Consider the following 25,052-nt stretch of genomic DNA (forward strand, 5'->3'; position numbering starts at 1 on the left):
TTTTTGTTTGTTTGTTTGTTTGTGTGTTTGTTTGGGTTTTTTGGGGTTTTTTTATTGGAGATTGCTAGCCCTTTTTCCAAAGGTGATTGCACCATATTACACACTAGCAGTGTGTAAGAGTTCCTGTTGCTCTATATCCCCGTGGTAGTTGCTGGGGCCGGGGGGGTTGATAATATCATTTCAGCTTTAATTTACATTTCCCTGGTGACTAATATGGAAGCTGCATATTTTTTCATCACCTTATTGGCCATTTGTGTATCTTTGTGTAGGGTCTGTTCATATCTTTTGCCCATTTTCTTTAATTGAGTTGTTTCGTTGTTACTGGGTTATAAGATATCTTTATATATTCTGGAAACAAGTATTTTGTCAGATATATCTTTTGTGAATATTTTCACTCAGTCCATGGCTTATCTGTTTCTTTCTTTTATTTTTTTTTTTTAATCCATAGTAGGCAGTTTTGTGTTTTTTTTTTTAATGTTTATTTATTTTTGAGAGAGAGAGAGAGACAGCACAAGCAGAGGAGAGACAGAGAGAGAGAAGGAGACACAGAATCCAAAGCAGGCTCCAGGCTCTGAGCTGTCAGCACAGAGCCTGACACAGGGCTCGAACCCATGAACTGCAAGATCATGACCGGAGCTGAAGTTGGACCCTTAACCAAATGAGCCACCCAAGTGCCACTTCTTTTTTATTTTTTTTTAATGTTTAATTTTTTTGAGAGAGGGAGAAGCAGAGTGAGAGGGAGAGAGAGAATCTCAAGCAGGCTCCATGCTGTCAGCACAGAGCGGGACTGAATCCCACCAATTGCAGGATCATGACCTGAGCCGAGATCAAGAGTCTGGATGCTTGACTGAGCTACCCCTGTTTATTTTCTTAAAACATTGCCTTGGTGAACAGAAATTGGTCATTTTGATGAAATCGAGGAGTTTTTTTTTTTAATGTTTATTTATTTTTTAGAGAACGCAAGTGGGGAAAGTACAGAGGGTGGGAGAGGACAGAGGATCTGAAGTAAGCTCTGCCCTGACAACAGAGAGACTGATGCGGGGCTCAAACTCACGAGCCATGAGATCACGATCTGAGCTGAAGTCGAAGTTGGGCACTAACCAACCAAGCCATCCAGGCTCCCCTTGATGAAATCTAGTTTATCATGTTTTTCTTTTATGGCTATTACTTTGTGAGAGCTAAAAGACTCAAATCATAGACACTCTCTCCCCTGCCACACCCCCTTCCCCTCCCCAACAGTTTCCACTATTAATAGCATCTTGCATTAGTGTGGTGCATCTGTTACAACTGGTGAGTGGATATTGATACATTATTATTAACTGAAGTTCATAGTTTACATCAGGGTTCATTCTTTTGTGTTTTGTGAGTTCTGTGGGTTTTGATAAATGTATAATGACATGTATCCACCATTACAGTATCAATACAGAATAGTTTCACTGCCCTAAATACCCTGTGCTCTCCCCATCCATTCCTTCCCTCCATCATCTCCAGCCCCTAGTAGCCACTCATCTTAACTACTGTCTCTGTAGTTTTGCCTTTTCAAGAATGCCATATAATTAGAATCCTAGAGTATGTAGTGTTTTCAGATTGACTTCTTTCACTAAGTGATACGCATTTAAGGTTAGCTCATTTCTTTTTATTTCTGAATAATATTCCACTGTATGGATGAACCAGTTTTTTATTCATTCACCTATTGAAAGAAGTCTTGATTGCTCCCAAATTTTGGCAGTTATGAATAAAGCTGCTGTAAATTATGAATCAAGCTGCTCTTTTTATGTGCAGAATTTTGTGTGAATATGTTTTCAACTCATTTGGGTAAATACCTAATTTTACCCAAATCTACCAATTGCTAGATCATATAGTAAAAATATGTTTAGCTTCGTAAGAAACTGCCAAACTGCCTTTAAAGTAGCTGTACCATTTTGCATCCTACCAGCAATGAATGAAAGTCCCTATTCCTCCACATCCTTAACTAGCATTTGGTGTTGTCTGTGTTTTGGATTTTAGCTGTTTAGATAGCTGTACAGTGGTATCTTGTGTTTGTTTTAAGTTGCAATTCCTTAATGGCTTATGATATTGAGCATCTTTTCATATGCTTATTTGTCATCTGTGTATCTAGTTCAGTGAGGTGTCTGTTCAGGTCTTTTGCCCATTTAATTGTGTTGATTGTTTTCTCAAAATTAAGTTTTAGGAGTCAGTGATGGATTTTTAAAATTTTTTTTAATGTTTGTTTATTTTTGAGAGAGAGACAGAACACAAGCAGGGGAGGGGCAGAGACCCAACCATATGTTGTCAATAGGAGACGTATTTTATTTATTTAATTTTTAATTTTTATTTATTTTAACGTTTAATCATTTTTGGGAGAGAGAGAGATACACAGTGTGAGTGGGGGAGAGGCAGAGAGAGAGGGAGACACAGAATCCAAAGCAGGCTCCAGGCTCTGAGCTGGCAGCACAGAGCCTGACACGGGGCTCGGACTCACAAACCGTGAGATCATGACCTGAGCTGAAGTTGGATGTTCAACTGAGCCACCCAGGTGCCCCTGGGTTTTTAAATGTTTAAACAACCTTGGCTTACTTGAATAAACCCTATTTGCTACATTGGATCTGCCAGCATTTTTGGTAAGGATCTTTGTGTTCATGAGAGATTTTTATAATTTTGTTGTTGTTAAACCTTGTCAGGTTTTGGCATTAGAGTTATGCTGACCTCATTAAATGACTTGGAGGTATAACTTCCAGCTTCTCCATTTTCTGAGTTTATGTAATATTGGTGTTAATTCTTCCTTAAATATTTGATAGAATTTACTGCTAAAACCTCCTTGATCTAGAGTTCCTGTAGGAAGCTTTTTGATAATGAATTCCATCCATTTATTTAATGTATGTAAATATTCATATTTTCTGTTTTATCTTGTATAAAAACCTTAGATAAGTTGAAGGTTTCAAGGAATTTGTCCATTTCATCTAAGTTGTCAAATTGTTGGTATAAATGATTCATAATAATTCCTTGCTGTCATTTTGATGTCTGTAGGATCTATAGTGACATGTTCATTTTTAGAAGTGTGTTACTTCATTTCTAGATATTTGGGGGTTTCCTGGGTATCTTGGTGTTACTGATTCCTGATTAAATTCCACTGTGATCATAGAACATACTCTTCATTATTCAGTTCTCTTAAATCTATTGAGACTTGTTTTATGGGACAGTACATTTCTGTCTTGAAGAACATAGTATATGTATATGAAAAGAATGTATTCCATAATTACTAGGTGTAGTGATTTAGAAATACCAGTTAGAACAAGGTAGTTGGTAGTGTTCAGATCCTTTATGTCTTTACTAATATTTTATCTAGGTGCTCTATTAATTTCTGAGAGAGGAGTGTCAACATCTCCAAATATGATTGTAGATATTTTTCTTTTTTTAGTTCTGTCAATTTTTGCTTCCTATATTTTGGTGTTCTGTTACTAGGCACATACACAATTATGATAGTTTTATCTTCCTGATAAATTGATTGTTTTATAATTGTGAAATATCTTTCTTTTTTCTCTGGTAATACTTTGCCTCGAAATCTTTTTTTTTTTTTTTTTTTTTTTTTTTTGGGTATTAACATAGCCACTCTAGCCTTCTTAAGTTTATTATTTGCATGATGTATCTTTTCCCATCCATGTGCTTTTAACCAGTCTGTGTCTTTATATATAAAATGTGTCTCTTTTTTTTTTTTTTAATTTTTTTAATGTTTATGTATCTTTGAGAGAAAGAGACAGAGCGTGAGTGGGAGATGGAGAGAGAGGGAGACACAGAATCCAAAGCCGGCTCCATGCTCTGAGCTGTCAGCACAGAACCAGACGCAAGGCTTGAACCCGTGAACAGCAAGATCATGACCTGAGCCGAAGTTGGATGCTCAGTCGACTGAGCCACCCAGGTGCCCCTATAAAATAAGTCTCTTATTGGGGTTCCTGTAAAAAGCGTTCCAGTAAAGCGTCCAACTTCAGCTTAGGGCATGATCTCGCAGTCTATGAGTTCAAGCCCCACGTCGGGGTCTGTGCTGCCAGCTCAGAGCCTGGAGCCTGCTTTGGATTCTGTGTCTCCCTCTCTCTCTGCCTCTCCCCCACTCACACTGTGTATCTCTCTCTCTCCCAAAAATGAATAAACGTTAAAATGAATAAAAATTAAAAATTAAATAAATAAAATATGTCTCTTATTGACAACATATGTTTGGGTCTTACTTTTTAATCCATCCTGACAATCTCTTCTTTTTAATTGGAGTATTTAGTTTTTAACATTTGATACAATTATCCTTGTGATTGAATTTAGACTTACAGTTTTGTTATCTGTTTTGTTTGTCCCTTCTGATTTTTGTTCTCTCTTTTTTTTTTTTAATGTTTATTTATTTATTTTTGAGAGAGTGCACTATCAGGGGAGGGGCAGAGAGAGAGGGATACAGAGAATCCGAAGCAGGCTCTGCACTGACAGCTTGGAACCCTACACAGGGCTCAAACTCACAAGCCGTGAGATCATGACCTGAGCAGAAGTCAGACACTTAACCAACTAAGCCACCCAGGCGCCCCATTGTTCCTCCGTTTTGTACCATTTGTACCTCCTTTCCTAACTTCTTTTAGATTATTTGAATTGTTTTTTAGGATTCCACTTTAACTTACTCACTGGCTTTTAGCTATATCTCTTTGCAATTTTTTTAGTTGTGGGTCTGTAGATCATAGCAGACATCCTTAACTTTTCAGTCTACTTAGAGATACTGTTGTACCACTGCACATAACACATAAAAACCTTGTAACCATACAGTTCCAGTTAGCAGCTGCTCTGTATTTTATTATTATGGTTGCTATATAGTATGTACCAGAACATACATATGTATACAACATATACATTATAAACCCCACATGACAGTGTCAGGAAGTTGTTTTGTTGTTTTTGTTTCAAAGACATGCAAACTTCCCACTAATTTAAAATTAGAAAATGTGTTAAATAACACTAAAGCCCATGCTGATAAGGTTGTTTGTGGTAAAATATACATAACATAAAATTTACCATTTTATGTTTTTTCCTTTGTTGTGTGTGCTTTTGGTGTCATATGTAATAAATCATTGCCAAATCCAGTGTCATGAAGATTTTCCCCTATGTTTTAGGAGTTTTGTAGTTTTGGTTCATAAGTTTAGATCTTTGATCCTTTTTTTTTTTTTTTTTTTTTTTTTTAGATCTTTGATCCATTTTGAGTTCACATTTGTATTTGGTGTTATGTAGGGATCCAACTGAGTTCTTTAGCATGTGGATATCCAGTTTTCTCAGCACCATTTGTAACATGTTATAATTTTGTTTTAAACATACCTATATATCTTTTGTAAGGGCGCCAGGTGGCTCAGTTGGTTGAGCATCTGACTCTTGATTTCGGCTCAGGTCATGATCTCACAGTTCCTGGTTTCAAGCCCCACATTGGGCTCTGTGCTAACAGCACGGAGCCTGCTTGGGATTCTCTCTCTCTCTCTGCCCCTCCCCCCACTCATGCTGTCTCTCTCTCTCTCTCTCAAAATCAACAAATAAACTTTTAAAAAAATAATAAACATACCATATATCTCTTTTAATTTAAGAGAATGGAAAAATTGTTGTCTTTGTGAAGAGCCAAGTATCCAAGTGATATCACTTTCCTCCGGTTTGAAAAGCTTTTAACTTTTCATATGGGGCACATCTGCTGGCAACAAATTCTCTTAGTGTACTTTTATCAGAAAATGTCTTTATTTCACTTCTTAAAAGGTGTCTTCACTCGATATAGAAATTTTTCAATACTTTACACATGTCCGTCCGTTGTCTTATGACGTGTGTGTATGTGTGTAATGGAATATTGCTCGGCGATCAAAAATATATATATATAGGGGTGCCTGAATGGCTCAGTCGGTTGAGCATCCAACTTCAGCTCAGGTCATGATCTCACAGTCCGTGAGTTCAAGCCCCGCATCAGGCTCTGTGCTGATAGCTCAGAGCCTGGAGCCTGCTTCGGATTCTGTGTCTCCCTTTCTCTCTGCCCCTCCCCTGCTCATGCTCTGTCTCTCTCTGTCTCAAAAATAAATTTTAAAAAACATTTAAAAAATATACATACACACACACACCACATCTTTATCCATTCATCAGTCAATAGACATTTGGGCTCTTTCCATAATTTGGCTATTGTTGATAGCACTGCTATAAATATTGGAATATATGTGCCCCTTCGAATCAGCATTTCTGTATCCTTTGGATAAATACCTAGTAATGCAATTGCTGGGTCATAGGGTTAGCTCTATTTATAATTTTTTGAGGAACCTCCATACTGTTTTCCAGAGTGGCTACACCAGTTTGCATTCCCACCAGCAGTGCAAAAGTGTTTTTCTTTCTCCACATCCTCACCAACGTCTGTTGTTTCTTGAGTTAATTTTAACCATTCTGACAGGTGTGAGGTGGTATCTCATTATGGTTTTGCATTGTATTTCCCTGATGATGAGTGATGTTGAGCATCTTTTCATGTGTCTATTAGCCATTTGGATGTCGTCTTTGGAAAAGTGTCTATTCGTGTCTTCTGCCCATTTCTTACTGGATTGTTTGTTTTTTGGGTGTCATTGTAGTTGTATTTTAATGGTCTGCTAAATTTGATTTGCTGTTATTGTATTCAGGTTATTTACATCCATTTCCATAGTGGGCCTGGTCTCTTCTTTCTATGTTTGCTGTTACTTGAGTATTAGGTTGTGCTGACTTTATAAAAAGAATGGGAAGCAGCTTTGCTTTTTCTGTGACCTGGAAGGTGCACATTACTTTGAGAGTCATTCTTGACTCTTTCTCTCAGATTCTGCCTCAGGCTTTTAGCAGGTAACATTCTACCTATCATTCTACCTTAACAGGTATCATTCCACCTTTAAAATACATGCAGAATCCATTTCCACCAGCACTACCCTGGTCTAAAATGTTCCTTTCTCTTATTACAATAAGCTTGTTCTGATCTTTGCCCCCTTCCATTGAGTCACAACACAGCAGCCACAGTGATCTTTTAAGATGTAAGTTGGATTATTTAACACCACTGTTCCAAGCCCCTCCAGAGGGTTCCTCTCACTCAAAGAGAAATATCAAGTACTGACTGGGGCCTACTTCCTTTCTGACCTCACCTCCTACCACTCTTTCGCAGACTCCTCTCTGGCCAAACCCGCCTACTCATTCTTCAGTCATGCCAAACAAGTCACGCTCCGGGCCTTTGCACTTCTGCTGAATTCACTGCTATCCCACTGCGTAGTTTACTTTCTGTGCCCTTCAGGTCTCTGTTCAGGAGTCAGCCTTATCAAAAAGTTCTTTACCCATGATCTATAGAAATGAACACTCTACCCCAGGCACTCTCTGTCCCCTACTTTATTTCTTAGCACTTAACATCACCTGACAGCAGTCTTTGTTTTTGCTTTTGCTTTGCTTATCTTTTGTCCCCCAGTAGGATGTAAAAACTTTATTTTTATTTACTGTATTCACCTCCCGTGCTTAAAATAGTTCCTGGAGACTAGACCCCTTCCTATACCATTAATAAATATTTATTGACTGAACACATGAATGAATTGAAGGAACTCAGCCTATAGTAGTTTTGGAAAGAAAAACTTTGACACCTTCCTCCTTTTTCTGTTTTTTCCCTTATTCTTTCAAAAGGTTTTTTTAGTTCTTGTGTCAAATGTTTAGGCAGAATTATTGAGATACAACAAACACATAGAATAAGTAACTCACTAGCTTTTTAAAAATGTTTATTTACTTTGCGAGAGAGAGAGAAGGGGACAGAGGATCCAAAGGGATCTCTGTGCTGACAGCAGACAGCCTGATGTGGGGCTCAAACTCACAAACTGTGAGATCATGACCTGAGCCGAAGTCAGAGGCTTAATGTACGGAGCCACCCAGATGCCCCAGTAATTCACTAGCTTTAAAATATTCAATTGGATCCATTTGCAACTGTGTGGATGGAACTAGAGGGTATTATGCTAAGTGTAATTAGAGAAAGATAAATATCATATGACTTCACTCATATGAGGACTTTAAGACACAGAAGAGATGAACATAAGGGAAGGGAAGCAAAAATAATATAAAAACAGTGAGAGGGACAAAACAAACCCTCTATGGAGAATAAACAGAGGGTTACTGGAGGGGGTGTGGGAGGGGGGATGGGCTAAATGGGTAAGGGGCATTAAGGAATCTACTCCTGAAATCATTGTTGCACTATATGCTAACTAATTTGGATGTAAATTTAAAAAAATAAAATAAAATAAAATAAAATAAAACAGTACAAAAATAAATAAGTAAATAAAATGTTCAATTGGATGAGTCTGGCAAAAATATACATTAGTGTAAATGCCACCACAATCGTGATATGGAACATTGTCATGACTTCTTGTATCAATTTTGTTAACCTACTTTATTCAGAAAATCATCCATTTGTCTAAGATCTTCACATTTTTTTAATGTCCTTACTAACAAAAAAAAAAAAAATTAAGGCTACATTGTGATATCCACGTTCCATTGCTAATTTATGTTCTTTGGTTTTTTTCTTAAATTCGTTAGCAGTTTGCATTTCTTAGTTTTCAAAAACTAGCTCTTATATTTATTATTCTGTAATTTTTATTTTTATCTTTATTTTCTTTTATTTGTCTTAGACATGGTTCTATTTTGTTGAATCTTTTTGTTTTTTATTAGTTTACTTAAAAACTTTATGGCTTTGAATATACCATTACTAATACTTTGGCCACATTCTAATCCATTTAGATGTGTAGTATTCTAATGATTGTTTTCTAAATAGGCTTTATCATTTTGATTTTTTGTCTCTTTGATTCTAAAGTTATTTGGGAAAATTTTATGGGTTTTTTTGAGTTAGATTTCTTAAACTTTTTTTATTAATTTCTACTTGGGGATGTTTTTAAAAACTTCTGTGGGGGCATCTGGGTGGCTCAGTCAGTTAAGTGTCCGACTTCAGCTCACGTCATGATCTCGCGGTTTGTGGGTTCAAGCCCCGCATCGGGCTCTGTGCTGACATCTTAGAGTCTGATGCCTGCTCCGGATTCTGTTTCTCCCTCTCTTCCTCCCCCTCTCCCGTGCTTGCTCTCTCTCTCTCTCTCTCTCTCTCTCTCTCTCTCTCTCTTGCTCTCTCTCTGTCTCTCTCAAAAATAAACATTAAAAAAATTAAAAATTTCTGTGACTCATTTGTGGGTTCAAGCCCCGCATCAGGCCCTGTACTGACAACTCAGAGCCTGGAGCCTGCTTCAGACTCTGTATCTCCCTCTCTCTCTCTGCCCCTCCCCTGCTCATGCTCTGTCTGTCTCTCTCAAAAATAAATTAACATTTAAAAAAATTTTTTTTAATTTCTGTGACACAGTAGGTAATACTGTTTTTTCTTTGAAGTTTTATGTATTTTGAGAAGAATATATTTTTGTAACATACAAAATTCAGTATATAGCTATTGAATTATCATTAATTACACTATTCTAATTGTCTTTATTATTTCTACCTGCTTGATATGTTAAAGAATGAAAGTAATTAGTCTACCACTACAATTGTGTTTTTGTCAGTTTCTTCTTGTATTTCAAAGTTTTTTTTGTTTTCATTTCAGTTCATTCTAACCTTGAATCCTACTTTGGTGTTTTGTTTTCTTTTGGTATTTGTCTTTGCCTGATAGATTTTGTCCTATCTTCCCCTTCACCCCCTTTTGTCTAAATCTCATTGTTGTTTTTTAAGTTTATTTGTTTTGAGAGAGAGAGAGTGAGCGGGGTGGGGGGGAGAGAGAGAAGAGAGGGAGGGAGGGAGGGAGAGAGAGAGAATCACAAGCAGGCTCTGCACTGCCAGTGCAGAGCCCAGTGTAGGGCTTGATCTCATGAACCATGAGACTAAGACCTGAGCCGAAATCAGGAGTCACATGCTTAACCAACTGAGCCACTGAGGCGCCCCTCTAAATTTCATTGTTTAAGTATGTCTTTTCTAAACTGTATTTACAACATTGCATTAAAAAAATTATTAAGATGAACTTCATATATTCATATAACATAAAACTAGCCACTTAAATGAATAATTCACTGACATTTAGAACATTTATGGTTTTGTGCAACCATTATCTCTATAGTCATTGCATTTTAATTCCCTTCATTTATCTTTAATTTTTAAAATACAATGCTTTAAATAATTTTTTCCTACTTACTAAGTAGAAGAATTAAGCAGGATATAACAGTCTCTCATTTTAGTGAGGATTATGTTCAGCTGCAAAAAACAGAAAATTCCAAAATACAGTAATAGTAACTTAAATAAGATAGTAGATTTTCCCCTCAAGTGAAAGAAGCCCAGAGGTTTTCTGGCTTGGCACTTCCTGGTGTCATGGACCAAGGCTCTTTCTATTTTGTTCCTCTGCTGTATATGGCTTTCATTTCCAAGGGCCCCTGAAGTCTCAGATGGCTATTGGAATGCGAGCCATTTCATCTGCATACAATCCTGTGGGAAGTAGAAACAGTTAAAAGGAGGAATGTAATTGTAAAAAAAAAAAAAAAATTTAAGATGCCTCTCCTTTTAAGTACCTATCCTGAGAGCATACTCACTTCTGCCTAATTCTGTTGGCCAGAACTGAGTCACATGGCCAAACCTAGCTGCAGTGTTGACTGGGAAATAGTTTTATTCTAGGCAACTGTATGCATAACTGAAAAATCAAGAGTCCAATTACAGAGAAAGAGTAGCAGAAAAAATCATGGGAAACAACTTGCTGTTTCTGTCACACCTCCCTTGCATAAGTGTAGGACTTCCTCGGGGCACCTGAGTGGCTTAGTCGGTTAAAGGACCTACTCTCGATTTCAGCTCAAGTCATGATCTTGAAGTTGTGAGATGGAGCCACATTGGGTTGCGTATGGTGCTGGGCATGGAGCCTGCCTAGGATGCTCTCTGTCCCTCCCCTGCTCGCTCTCTCTCTCTCTCTCTCTCAATAAATAAAATATTTTAAAATAAAATAAAATAAATATCCTCCTTCTCTCACCACTCCTCCACTTCCTAGTTTTTATAGATGTCAGTGAGATTTTACATAATAGTAGCTATTTATTTAGGCTTACATTGTGTCAGTATTTAATCTTCACAACAGTGGTAAGTACTGTTATATCTCCCATTTTACAGTTAAAGAAGCTAAGACTCAGATTAAGCACTTTACCTAAGGGCATACATCTAGTAATTCAAACCCATGCTGTAGTGTTCAGATTACCCATTTTACACACTCAACCCTATTGTCCTTAAATGTTTTTATACCGTGTGTACATTGTGTATCATCTCTTTAAAGTTTGTACTCTTTAACACTTGTACTATTTTTAGAATCCTGTTAATATCGCTAATATAGAATGAAATATTTTTTACTTTTTTTGGGTTTTGTTTTTTGTTGGGTTTTGTTGTTGAAATTTTCAAACATACAAGAAAAGTAGAGAGAATAATATAATGAATCATCATGTAGCTTGAGCAGGTGTCAACATTTTGCCAGTATTTTTTTCAATCATTCTCCTTGTCCCCCTGCCAAATTTTCATTCTTGGAATTTTTTTTTTAACCATTTATTCACTTTTGAGAGATGGAGAGAGACAGAGCATGAGTGGCAGAGGGGCAGAGAGAGAGGGAGACACAGAATCTGAAGCAGGCTCCAGGCTTTGAGCTGTCAGCATAGAGCCCGATGCAGGGTTCAAACCCACAGACTGCAAGATCATGACCTGGCCGAAGTTGTACGCTCAACCAGTAGGATGCCTGAGCCACCCAGGTGCACGCCCCTTATTCTTGGAAGTTTTAAATTAAACCCCATTTATTTAAAATACTTGAGTAGATATCTTGTAAGGCTTTTTTTTTCCCTAACATAACTTCTATAATATGGAATATGGTTATACATGTCAAAATTAATTTTTCAGTCCATTTTCAGATTCTTCAGATTATCTCAAAAATGCCATTTCACTGGCTAAAATAAAAAAGACAAGAAACATGTGTTGGTGAGGATGTGGAGAAACAGGAACGCTTGTGCACTGTTGGTGAAAATGCAAACTGGAGAAGCCACTCTGGAAAACAATATGGAGGTTCCTCAAAAAATTAAAAATAAAACTACCATATGATCCAGTAATTTCACTCCTGGGTATTTACCCAAAGAATATGAAAACACTAATTAGAAAAGATACATCCAGGGGCGCCTGGGTGGCGCAGTCGGTTAAGCGTCCGACTTCAGCCAGGTCACGATCTCGCGGTCCGTGAGTTCGAGCCCCGCGTCGGGCTCTGGGCTGATGGCTCAGAGCCTGGAGCCTGTTTCCGATTCTGTGTCTCCCTCTCTCTCTGCCCCTCTCCCGTTCATGCTCTGTCTCTCTCTGTCCCAAAAAAAAAAAAAAAAAAAAAAAAAAAAAAGTTGAAAAAAAAAATTTAAAAAAAAAAAAGAAAAGATACATCCACCCCTATGTTTGTAGCAGCTTTGTTTACAATAGCTAGATTATGGAAGCAACTCAGGTGTCCATTGATAAATGAAGGCTAGATAAAGAAGAGGTTATATATATGTGTGTGTATACACACACACACACACACACACACACACACACAATGGAATATTTCTCAGCCATAAAAAATGAAACCTTGCCATTTGAAACAACGTGGGTGGATATATAGAATGAATGAAATAAGTCAAAGAAAGACAAATGCTAAAAGATTTTATTTACTTGTATGTGGAATTTAAAAAACAAAACAAAGAAAACAAGAGACAAACCAAAAAAAAACCTCTTAACTGTAGAGAACAAACTGATGATTACCAGAGGGGAGGTGGAGACGCGGATGGGTGAAATAGGGGAAGGGGATTAAGAGTGCACCTGTCACATTGAGCAATGAGAAATAGAACTGTTGAGTCACTATATTGTACACCTGAATTAATATAACACTGAATATTAACTATACTGGAATTAAACTTTTTTTTAGTGCCATTTCACAGTAGCTTCATCAGAATTAAGATCTGATAGGCAAGCTCCATACCTTTGTATTTGGGTGATAGGATATCAAGGCCCTTTTAATGTGTAACAGTTTCCCCGCCTTCCTTTTTAAAATGCCATTTAATGCTATTTGTTGAAGATATTCTTGATTTCTTTTTCAACAATGTTCTTGGGTTTTTACTGATATCTTGTTTTAGTGGTATACATTATTTAAGTAAGATTTTTTTCTGAAAGAAAAATGTTTATTATCTCTCTAAATCTTAGTTTATCTGAGAATGCTTTTTCTTTTGCCCTCTACATGCATGGCTAACTAGCATTTGGGCAGAAAAGTCTGAGGCCAATCAGGTTTGTGCGTGTGCTCTTTTTTTTTTTTTAAATACTTATAGGATTATCTTTTTCTCATTATCCTTGGAAATTAAAGACTGAACCAAGATATGTCTGGCAGATGTCTAATAGGTGTCCTTTCATTCCATGCCAACGATACAGGCATTACAAATTGATCCCAGCACTCTTTCCCAGCTGAACACAAACGGAAGCTGCAGATTTGCCACCCTTTATGAAGGTGTTGGTCTCTTATTAAGTTTCTTAACATGCCCTTAGGATGTTCAGGCTCTAAATCTTTCACTCAGAAGTTTCTTCTCTCTCTCTCTCTTTTAACCCTTTCTCATTTTTCACATCATTTTTTTTTAATGTTTGTTTTTGAGAGAGCGCACACAAGCAGGCAAGGGGCAGAGAGAGGGAGGGTATGGAGGATTCGAAGAGCGCTCCATGCTGACAGCAGAAAGCCCTATGCGGGGCTCGAACTCATGAACCGTGAAATCATGACCTGAGCCGAAGTCAGATGCTTAACCAACTGAGCCACTCAGGTGCCCCTTCTTTCTCTTTTGAGATTATGCTCTTTTCCTGTCTTGATCTCTCTGGAGTAACTTTTTTTTTTTTTTTTTTTTTGGAGAGAGAGTGCAGGGGAGGGGCAGAGGGAGAGGGAGAAGAGAGAATCCAAACAGGCTCCCAGCCCAGAGCAGAGCCGACATGGGCTCCATCTCATGAACTGCAAGATCATGACCTGAGCTGAAATTAAGAGACGCTTAACCGACTTAACCACCAGCCGCCCCTCTCTGGATTGTCTTTTAAAGATAAGGGATCTGGGGCACCTAGGTGACTCAGTCAAGTAAGTGTCAACTCGATCTCAGCTCAGTTCTTGATCTCAGGATCATGAGTTCAAGCCCTGTGTTGGGCTCCATGCTGGGCATGAAGCCTACTTAAAACGTAAAAAAATATGGAACACTTGGGTAGCTTAGCCAGTTAAGTGTCTGACTTCAGCTCAGGTCATGATCTCACGGTTTGTGGGTCCGAGCCCCGTGTCAGGCTCTGTGCTGACAGCTCAGAGCCTGGAGCCTGCTTCAGATTCTGTGTCTCCCTCTCTCTCTGCCCCTCCCCTGCTCACACTCTGTCTCTCTTTACCAAAAATAAATATTAAAATTTCTTTTTATAAATAGATAGATAGATAGATAGGTAAATAAATAAATAAATAAATAAATAAATAAATAAGATTAGGGATCTGTCTCCACATTACTTGACTTTCATCTCTAATTCTGTGTTGTAGGAGAGGCTCAAGCAAGTGTTCTGTTTTGTTGTTTTTGGTTTTCTGTTATATTTAACTGCTACTTACTGCCTTACCTGTAATTTTTCCTGATCATTTTCACATGACTAATGCAATTTAGTATGTGTGGTTTTTTTGACTTTTTTAATTGAGATTTAACCTTCATAAAGTAATGTATACTACTCTTAAGGGTTTCTTTTTTTTTTTTAAGTTATTTTGAGAGAGAGAGCAAAAGTGGGGAGGGGCAGAGAGAGAGGGAGAGAGAGAGAAAATCCCAAGCAGGCTCTGCACTGTCAGCACAGAGCCAAATGCAGACTTGAACTCCCAAACCCTGAGATCACAACCTGAGCTGAAGTCGGATGCTTAACCAACTAAGCCACCTAGATGCCCCACACTATTCTTAAGTTCAGTACATTTTTATATGTGCTAATATCATGCTAACTGCCACCTAGATCAAGATTTAGAATATTTCTGGCATCCTAGTAGGTTCCTTTATGCCCCCTCTTATTAATACTCTCCTTCATACAGGTAACCATCATTCTGAGCAGTTTGTTTTGCCTGTTTTGAACTGTATATAAATAGAATCATATAGTACATAGCATTTGTGTCCAGCTTCTTTTGTTCAACACAGCCCCTGTGAAAGATTCATTCATATTGCTGCCTATAAGTAGTTCATTCTTCATGATTGCTGTGTAGTATATTTTTTGTATGAATATACCACAATTTGTTTATTCTATTTTTTTATATAATTTATTGTCAAGTTAGCTAATATACAATGTATATAGTATGCTCTTGGCTTCGGGAGTAGATTCCTATGATTGATCACTTACATAAAACAACCAGTGTGCATCCCAACAAGTGCCCTCCTCAGTACCCATCACCTGTTTTCCCTGCCCACCCCCCCTTCCAACCTCAGTTTGTTCTCTGTATTTAAAAGTCTCTTATGGTTTGCCTCCCTTTCTGTAACTAATTTTTTTTTCTTTCCCTTCCCCCCATGGCCTTCTGTTAAGTTTCTCAACTTCCACGTATGAGTGAAAACATATGATACCTGTCTTTCTCTGACTGACTTATTTCACTTAACATAATACCCTCCAGTTCCATCCACGTTGTTGCAAATGGCCAGATTTCATTCTTTTTCATTGCCAAGTAGTATTCCATTGTATATACATACATACATCTTCTTTATCCATTCATCAGTTGATGGACATTTGGGCTCTTTTCATAATTTGGCTATTATTGATAGTGCTACTGTAAACATTGGGGTATATGTGCTCCTATGAATCAGCACTCCTATATCCTTTACATAAATTCCTAGTAGTGTTCTTGCTGGGTCGTAGGGTAATTCTATCTTTAATATTTTGAGGAACTTCCACACTGTTTTTCAGAGTGTCTGCACCAGTTTGCATGCCCACCAACAATGCAAGAGTTCCCTTTCTCCACATCCTCGCCAACATCTGTTGTTTCCTGAGCTCTTAATTTTAGCCACTCTGACCAGTGTGAGGTAGTATCTCAATGTAATTTGATTTGTATCTCCCTGATGATGAGTGATGTTGAGTGTCTTTTCATATGTCTGTTAGCCATTTGGATGTCTTCTTTGGAAAAATGTCTATTCATGTCTTCTGCGCATTTCTTCACTGGCTTCTTTTTCTGGTGTTGAGTTTGTTAAGTTCTTTATAGATTTTGGATACTAACCCTTTATCCAATATGTCATTTGCAAATATCTTCTCCCATTCTGTCGGTTGCTTTTTAGTTTTGTTGATTGTTTCCTTTGCTGTACAGAAGCTTTTTATCTTGATGAGGTCCCAATAGTTCATTTTTGCTTTTATTTCCCTTGCCTTCGGAGACGTGTCAAATAAGAAGTTGCTGTGGCCAAGGTCAAAGAGGTTGTTGCCTGTTTTCTCTTCTAGGATTTTGATGGTTTCCTGTCTCACATTTAGGTCTTTCATCTATTTTGAATTCATTTTTGTGTATGTGTAAGAGAGTGGTCCAGTTTCATTCTTCTGCATGTTGCTATCCAGTTCTCCCACCACCATTTGGTAAAGAGACTGTCTTTCTTCCATTGGATATTCTTTCCAGCTTTGTCAAAGGTTAGTTGGCCATACATTTGTGGGTCCAGTTCTGGGTTCTCTATTCTATTCCATTGGTCTGTGTGTCTGTTTTTGTGTCAATACCATACCGTCTTGATGATTACAGCTTTATAGTATTCTACTATTTTTTTAAATGTTTATTTATTTTGAGAGAGAGAGACAGAGCATGAGTTGGGGAGGGGCAGAGAGAAAGGGAGACGCAGATCGGAAGCAGGCTCCAGGCGCTGAGCTGTCAGCACAGCTGCAGATGGGACTGCAGATGGGCTCTGACAGCTCAGAGCCCAACACGGGGCTCAAACTGACAAATCGTGAGATCATGACCTGAGCCGAAGTTGGACACTTAACCAACTAAGCCACCTAGGCATCCCTATTTATTCTACTATTGATGAAAATGCGTTTCTTTTACCAGTCTTGGCTATTATGACTAAAGCTACCATGAAAATTTTTATGTGTCTTTTGGTGGACTTACACTCTTTATTTATTTCTCTTTGATATATACCTAGCAATGGGATTGTTCGGGCATAAGGTAGGTGTATGTTACTTTAGTAGATACCGCCTAACAGATTTCCGGTGTGGTTGTAGCAACACACAGGACCATCAACAGTGTATGAGAGTTTCAGTTATTCTGCATCTTTGGCAACACTTGTTTGGTTTTGGTTATTTTAGCCATTCTGGTGGATATGTAGAAATATCTCATTGTAATTTTTTTTTCTCATTGTAATTTTAATTTGCATTTCGCTGGTGAATAATGATGCTGAGTACCTTTTCTTCTGCTGTAGGCCATTTGGATATCCTCTTCTATGGAGTACCTGTTCTTGCCTTTTACCCATTTTTTTCTGTGGGTGGTTTGTCTTTTTATTGATTTGTAGGATTATTTTTTTAATATTCTGAATATTAAGTCCTGTGTTGGTTGTATATATTGAAAATATCTCATGGAGCACCTGGGTGGCTCAGTTGGTTAAGCGTCCAACTCTTGATTTAGGCTCAGGTCATGATCTCATGGTTAGTGAAATTGAGCCCCACCTCAGGCTCTGCACTGACAGCATATTGCCTTCTTGAGATTCACTCTCTCTGTCTTTTTCTGTCTCTCTCTCTCTCTCTCTCAAAAAATAAAATAAACAAACTTAAAAAAATATCTTCTCTCAGTCTGTGGCTCATATTTTTACTCTCAGTGGTGTCTTTTGATGAACACAAGTTCTTAATTTAAATGAAGTCAGATTTTTTTCTTTTGTGGTTGTGCTTTTTATGTCCTTTTTTTTTTTTTTAAGTTTATTTATTTATTTGAGAGAGACAGAGACAGCATGAATGAGGAAGGGGCAGAGAGAATCCCAAGCAGGCTCCATGCTGCCAACACAGAACCTAATATGGGGCTTGAACTCACAAAACCATGAGATCATGACCTGAGCTGAAACCAAGAGTCAGACGCTTAACCCACTGAGCCACCCAGGTGCTCCTTTTTTTATGTCCTATTTAAGAAATGTTTGCCTACTCCAAGATCATGAAGATATTCTGTATTTTCTTCTATAAGCTATTTTATCTTTAACATTTAGGTCTGTAGTCTATCTCAAATTTTTGTTTAAGGCATGAGGTAGAAGGAAGGTTACTTTTTCCCAGATGCCTGGTTGATCCAGCACCATTTATTGAAAGTTCCATTTTCTCCACCAAACTGCAGTAGTGTTTTGTCATAAGTTGGGTGATCGTATATGTTTGGGTCTTTTTCTAACTTTCTGTTCTGCTCCAATGGTCTGTTTAATCTGTCTTTGTGCAATTACTGTTAACTCTTAATTAGTATTAATTTAAAAGTCTGCAAAATTTTCACAGTGACTCTGCTAGAGAGATATTTACTTCTTACTTCTGTATCCTTCTGTTCAATTGTAATACCTTTTCTTTCTTTCTTTTTTTTTTTTTTTTTTTCTTTTCTTTAAGTAATCTCTACACCCAGTGTGGGGCTCAAACTCACAACCCTGAGATCAAGAGTCACATGCTGTACCGACTAAGCCAGCCAGGCGCCCCCAACTGTAACACCTTTTCATATGTTAGGTGGTTGGGCTTTTTTTGTGGTTTTTTGTTTGTTTGTTTGTTTGTTTGTTTGTTTGTTTGTTTCATCCTTATTGGAGCAGTCCCTTGGGAATTTTGACGGGTCTCTTCAAGATTTTCAGGTACAGATAAAGAGAAACATTTTCTGGTGGAGTAGAGAAGGGAAACTAGAGGCAGAGATAGTTATAGCTGAGAGCAAAAAACCCTTGTTTTCTGTGGTAGACAAGGTCTCTTAACTTAGCGTTCTTGTTTTGGGTTGTTGGCCTCTTTTAGAAAGAAGCCAACCTCAGCTTTGTCTTTCTTCTGCCTCACGTGGGCACCCACACCAGTTATAAGCCAGCAACTGCTAAGTTCTTCTGATACCCTGGTAGGATCCAGTTGTGCCCTTCTAAGTGTACCATGACCCATCTTGGCTCTTGTCCTAGTTGCTCCAAGATGAGGGCATTTAACGGGGCACTGCTGCCAAGGTCTCATCTCCGTACTTATCAAACAGGCAGAGGATTGAACATCAGTTATGCTTTTCTACATTCCAGTCCCATCTGCATTTTGTCTTGCAGAAAATTCCTTATACTTTCTGGTATGTGATTGCCTAGGACTGATATATGCATGTCAGTGGAAAACTGGAAGGATGGACAAAATATTTAGAAGCGTGTGCTTAAAGCCATTCTAATTACAAGCCAGTGCTAGTTTTGTTTTGTTTTCTAATAAGTTTTTGGCCTTCCAAGCTGAAGACTTTGAAAGTCATGTTCATTTTATTAAGGTGAGCGTTGTTCTTAAAACGTACTTGCATGTATTTATGTGTGTGTGACCTAATACTTCATAGCAACTAGCTGTACTAGTCTCCTGTAAAATGCAGGAAGAAACAATCCAGTGGTTCATGAAGATGTCTCTTAAGTCTTTCTGTGTTGGGACCCAAGTCTCTTGGCCTGCATGTGAGTATCCCAAAGATTCTGTAAGCTGCACTGAGAAAGACGAAGGCAATGTCAGGTATCCAGAATGGGGTAGGAATGGTTGTTTTGAAACTCAAGAGTTTCAGATGATCTGCCTGTGTGCCTTTATTTGATCCTGCCTGCGTGGATCTCTTGCCAGCTGGGTAAAAGACACTGGCCCTGGGATGAGGGATAACCCAGAATTCTGCGTTCTTGCGGAGCCAGAGCCCTTGCTCAAGCCAGCTAGTGGAGATGCAGCTGGGGAGAAAAGTCACTTTGTAACTCTTGCACTGGTTATAATTCTTAGGAATTGGTATGTAAATAAGGACGTACATCTAGAAGCTTGGAGCTCATTACACCTGGCTTCTTTTGTTTATTCATGTTGCTTTTTAATGTGGGAAGAGTATGTAGATAGTTACTAAGTTTTGTTTTTTATCCTCTAGTGGGGGAAAACACAGAAGTTTTTTAATTTTTACATTGTAATTCAAATACAAGAACTCAGAACTGACCCTCCAGTGATGTTTTTTGACGAGGAAAGCAGTAATAGGATATTTAACTAGGAAGACCCTATACTTCAATTGTAAAGATATCTTCTTTCTCCAAGAATTAGGCCTGATTAGGGCTCGCATTCAGTAATACAGAGTGAGAGGGGGTAAATCACAACTAAAAACCTTGGCACTTCTATAAGAAATTTAAATAACAGGCAGACATATAGAGATTCGTAAATATGTGCTTGGTGCCAGCTAAACCGCAGAGAAGATACTGCATTTGTGGTCCAGGGAAGTTAAATATTTGTGGTCAACTTAAAATTCAACATAAAACTCTCATCTGTGATGGAAACTATCCAGAAACTGCATGGAGGGCGTGCAAGTTGCATAAACTCACAAAGGCCTCTCCTCTCTCACGCAGCTGGGCTAGAAGAGCCTGTTCTCTCTTTGCCCTGTGTGGCTGGCAAGCCCTTCTAAGGCTGTCTCTGCCTAGTGGCTCACCCCTTCACGTCTGCTCTAATGGCACTTTTTCCGGAAGCCTTTCCCTGTTCATCTTCTATAAAATAGCAGTCCTCTCCCCACCCTGTTACTCTCTGGCCCTCTTCCCCTACTTAACTTTTTCCATAGGACTTCCCACTTGTCCTGTGTTTATTTGCTTATTTGTTTCTCAGTCTCACAAGAACGGTAAGCTTTACGGACAGCAGGAATATTGTTTTATTCGTTGCTCTATTCCTTATGTCTTGAATAAGGCTGGCACACATAGCAGGTACTTGATTAATATTTACTGAATGAATTCAGTGGAATATCTTAAAATGTAGCAAAAAGTTACAGCCTGCCCTAGTAAAGGGTACTTTTACACAGTAGAACCTCAGACTGTGCGACCAGCCTGAAACACCTCAAATATCTTACTTTCTGTTCAGTAGTAGCTGCATATTGTCCCTAACTGAGACTAGTACTTGCAGGCGATGCCTGAGCCTTCAGATGTACAAGTGCCTCTTGCCATAACATCTGGGTTACACTTAGAGATGAAATTAACACAATTTACTGTTTCAGTAAAAAATGTTACAGTGTTTGTTTCTGGCCTTCACATTTGATGAAGACCCTCCTGATGTTGATTTACTCTGGTAAAGTAAGCTAGAGAAAATCAGGGGCGCCTGGGTGGCTCGGTCATTTAAATGTTTAAACGTCCGACTCTGTTTCAGCTTAGCTCATGATTTGGCGGTTTGTGAGTTCGAGCCCTGTGTTGGGCTCTGCCCTGACCATGGAGTCTGTTTGAAATCCTCTCTCTGCCCCTCCAGTGCTTGCATGCTCACTTGCTCGCTCGCTCTCTCTCTCGCTCTCTCTCAAAATAAATGAACTTAAAAAAAAAATCATAAGGGAAGAGAAAGTACACTTACAGTACTGTATACTGTATTTATTAGAAAAAATCTGCATATAAGTGGACCTATGTTGCTCAAACCTGTATTTTTCAAGGATTATAGTTTATGATTGTTTGCATGTCTATGTGTGCTTCAGAAAAAGCACTGTTTCTGGGCAGCATGCAGACTGGAGCACATACATACACTTCATAATCTTTTGTGATATGTAAATGCAGCTGCTTTTGCCCAACCTCTTTGTCATTTGAGACCATGCGGGGTTGTGAGGTCTCTTGTTACTGACCACTCCCAGACCTGATGGACTTGACTAACAAACAGCTATTTTCTCCAGTCTGCTTTGTTTTGCTTCCTTTTCTAGGTTTTTTAGTCCTCCCAACACAGAGAAGCTCTGTTGCAATAAACACGTTAAGTTTTCTGGATGTGTTCCAGAACTTTATTGTTGATGATCTTTAGCATTTGGTATGAAATGTGTTTCACAAATGATGTTGATGATCTCTAAGATATGCTGTTAAGTTTTTAAAAATGGCAAAGTACATAACCATTTATATAAATATATTTATAAGAAGTATAGGGAGAGCCCACAGTTCATCATATATGGCAGTGTATGCATATATCTCTGAGGGACACGACAGAAGCTGGCACAGGGCTGGGGAACAGAGGGTCTAGAAATCAGAATGAGAAGATTTTGTTTTTAAAATTCAGCCTTTTGTACTATTTGTTTGTTTTTACCATGTGCCATGTGTTTACACATCACTAAACAGCTTCAGTTTGGCCTGTAGGCGCCACCGTATCTTCAGTGGAAGAAGCCACTTTGGAAGCCGAGATGCCACCCTATCTTCAGTGCCTCCTAGAAGATGCTCTCATTGAGCTTCTCTTCTGCTTTGTCAGCAGCAAGAGTGGCTTTAGTCTAAATAGCAGAATTCATCGATAGCTTTTAATTCTGTGTTGTCAGTTTTAAAAAAGTTGAGGCTGTGTGGGGCTTCCCTAGTACACGCTGGTACAGAAATTTTGTCTGTCTTACCAGTGTGAAGCAGTGAAACTGTACCACAAAGTTCAGTTGACCATTGAACAACACAGGCCTTAGGGCTGCTGACCCCCTGCACAGTTGAAAATATGCATAAAACTTGGCTCCCCAGGGGCGCCTGGGTGGCTCAGTTGGCTAAGCGTCTGACTTTGGCTCAGGTCATGATCTCACCGTTTGTGGGCTTGAGCCCTGCGTCAGGCTCTGCGCTGACAGCTCAGAGCCTGGAGCCTGCTTCAGATTCTGTGTCTCCTCTCTCTCTGCCCCTCCCTGCTTATGCTCTGTCTCTTTCTCAAAAATAAACAAACATTAAAAAAGAAAAAATCTTGGTTTCCCCCCCAAACTTTACTAATAGCCCACTGTTGATCAGAAGCCTTACCAGTAATATAAACAGTCGATTAACATGTATTTTGTATGTTATGTGTATTCTATATTGTATTCTGACAATAAAGTAAGCTAGAGAAGAAAATGTTAAGAAAATCATAAGGAACCGTATATACCATATATGTTAACTAACTAGAATTTAAATAAAAACTTGAAATAAGGAAAAAAAAATAAGGAAGAGAAAATACAGTACTATACTGTATTTATCAGAAAAAATCTGCATATAAGTGGACCCCACGCAATTCAAACCTGTGTTGTTCAAGGGTCAGCTGCAGTCTGTGATTGTTTGCATGTCTTTCTGTGTATGTGCTTTAGAAGTAGGATACGCAGCATTCATAGTTACTGGCTTGCTACCTCCAAGCCTGTTCTTAGTCCAATGACCTGGAGTTATTTAGTAAAGAACCAGAAATATATTCTGACAACAGCTTTTTGGACTCTTTTGCAAATCCTATGAGGATATACTACATAGGCTTGGTGATCAGAAATGGGTCAGGTGAGATACCATCATGTCCAGTGTTGTTTTGCCAGAACGACCTGCAGAAAAATAAATCTCCCTGAATTAGATGGAAGTCACAGTCTTCATTCTGTTCTGTTTTGGTCATAAGAAAACTCCATGTAAGTTATTTATTTTGTCTGGGCTTAAGTTTACTCTCTATAAAATAGGGGGTGAAAGTAGTCTGTCCCATCATGATAGCACATTAAGAATTAAATGAGATATTGGGGCGCCTGGGTGGCGCAGTCGGTTAAGCGTCCGACTTCAGCCAGGTCACGATCTCGCGGTCCCTGAGTTCGAGCCCTGCGTCAGGCTCTGGGCTGATGGCTCCGAGCCTGGAGCCTGTTTCCGATTCTGTGTCTCCCTCTCTCTCTGCCCCTCCCCCGTTCATGCTCTGTCTCTCTCTGTCCCAAAAATAAATAAACGTTGAAAAAAAAAAAAAAAAAATTAAAAAAAAAAAAAAAAAAGAATTAAATGAGATATTATAAGTGAAAATGTCTAGATTTTGAAAATAAAAGTCTCTCGATTTATATGTTGTTCATAGTGAGTGGAGAGGCAGTTAAGAAGACTCTAAACAAATAACCGGTTACAGTTTAGTCCCACACCAGATTCCCATATCTCTTCCAGACCATCCTGCAGTCTCTGTTGCTGTTTTCTGTAATTCATAAAGATTTCCTCAGTCCTTCCACCATCTCCGTTTTCTACCCTTTCAGCCGTTGCCATTATCTTGTGGCTTTGGATGTAGAAAACCTGTTGGATTTACCTTTGAAGCTAGGATTCAGGCCCAGTGCGAAATTAGGCAGGATTCAGAAGGCAAGGCAGGTGTGCTTACACTTGCGTTATCCCAGGACCCTCCTATAATGGTAACCCTCAAGTGAGGGTATGTGAGCCCTTCAGAGAACAACAAAACACTTTGAAAAGAAAATCATGCTGTCCTGGGTGTTCCAGAGCTTCCCATACTGGCCCCCTTCCGGCACCATTCCTTTCTGCAATCCCACCCCACTGTCAGCCCTGGCACATAGTCTCACGAACATGCCACCTGCCTTTCTCTCTCTCTCTCTGGCCCCATCCTTTGGCTGCTCAGTTTATTTTTTCCACATCCTCACCCTCTTCCAGTTCCAAGCTAAATAACCCTCACAGATGGCTTGTTCCATCAGAGCTGTTTAAGAACACAGGACAGTGAACTGGGGTCCAGAAGGAGCTGCCAAAGGCCAAGGCTGCCCTTCCTACAGAGGTCCAAGACAACTTTGTCATCAGCTCTTTAGAAGTCCATGGACAGTGAACAGAAAGGCTGGCAGGTTGGGTGGTGGAATATCTCTTTAACAGTATAATCCTCTAGCAGCTAGCAACTAGTTCTCACTTAGATTTACAAGTCAGAACCTGGAGCCGGATACATTGCATACTCCATTTTCCACAGAAGACAGAGCACTTTGTAGTTGGCATTTCTCCCCCCCTTTTTTACAGCATGGAAACCCAACAGGAAATGGCAGTCCCATTTGTGTTTTGGATCGTGGTTTGAGTCCTTACTGAACCTCTTTGTGAACTCCTGGAGAGGTCTAGACCCCTGCCCTGCCTGACCTGAAGGGCAGTATTCCCAGCTGTCAGCACATCCTTGGGAAGAGGGTGAACTTCAGACGCCTATTAGAAATCCTGCAGATGAGAGGAGACCCAGAATTTCAC

General features: G+C 38.9%; 1 protein-coding gene across 4 annotated transcripts in view; it reads left to right on the forward strand.

Annotated features, from left to right (window-relative positions):
• SMG6 (SMG6 nonsense mediated mRNA decay factor) overlaps positions 1–25,052 on the forward strand; it is a 229,780-nt gene that overhangs the window by 167,957 nt on the left and 36,771 nt on the right. The gene's annotated exons all lie outside the window — the stretch shown is intronic.

Source organism: Leopardus geoffroyi, chromosome E1 (assembly GCF_018350155.1).
Source record: "Leopardus geoffroyi isolate Oge1 chromosome E1, O.geoffroyi_Oge1_pat1.0, whole genome shotgun sequence".
Lineage (NCBI taxonomy): Eukaryota > Metazoa > Chordata > Mammalia > Carnivora > Felidae > Leopardus > Leopardus geoffroyi.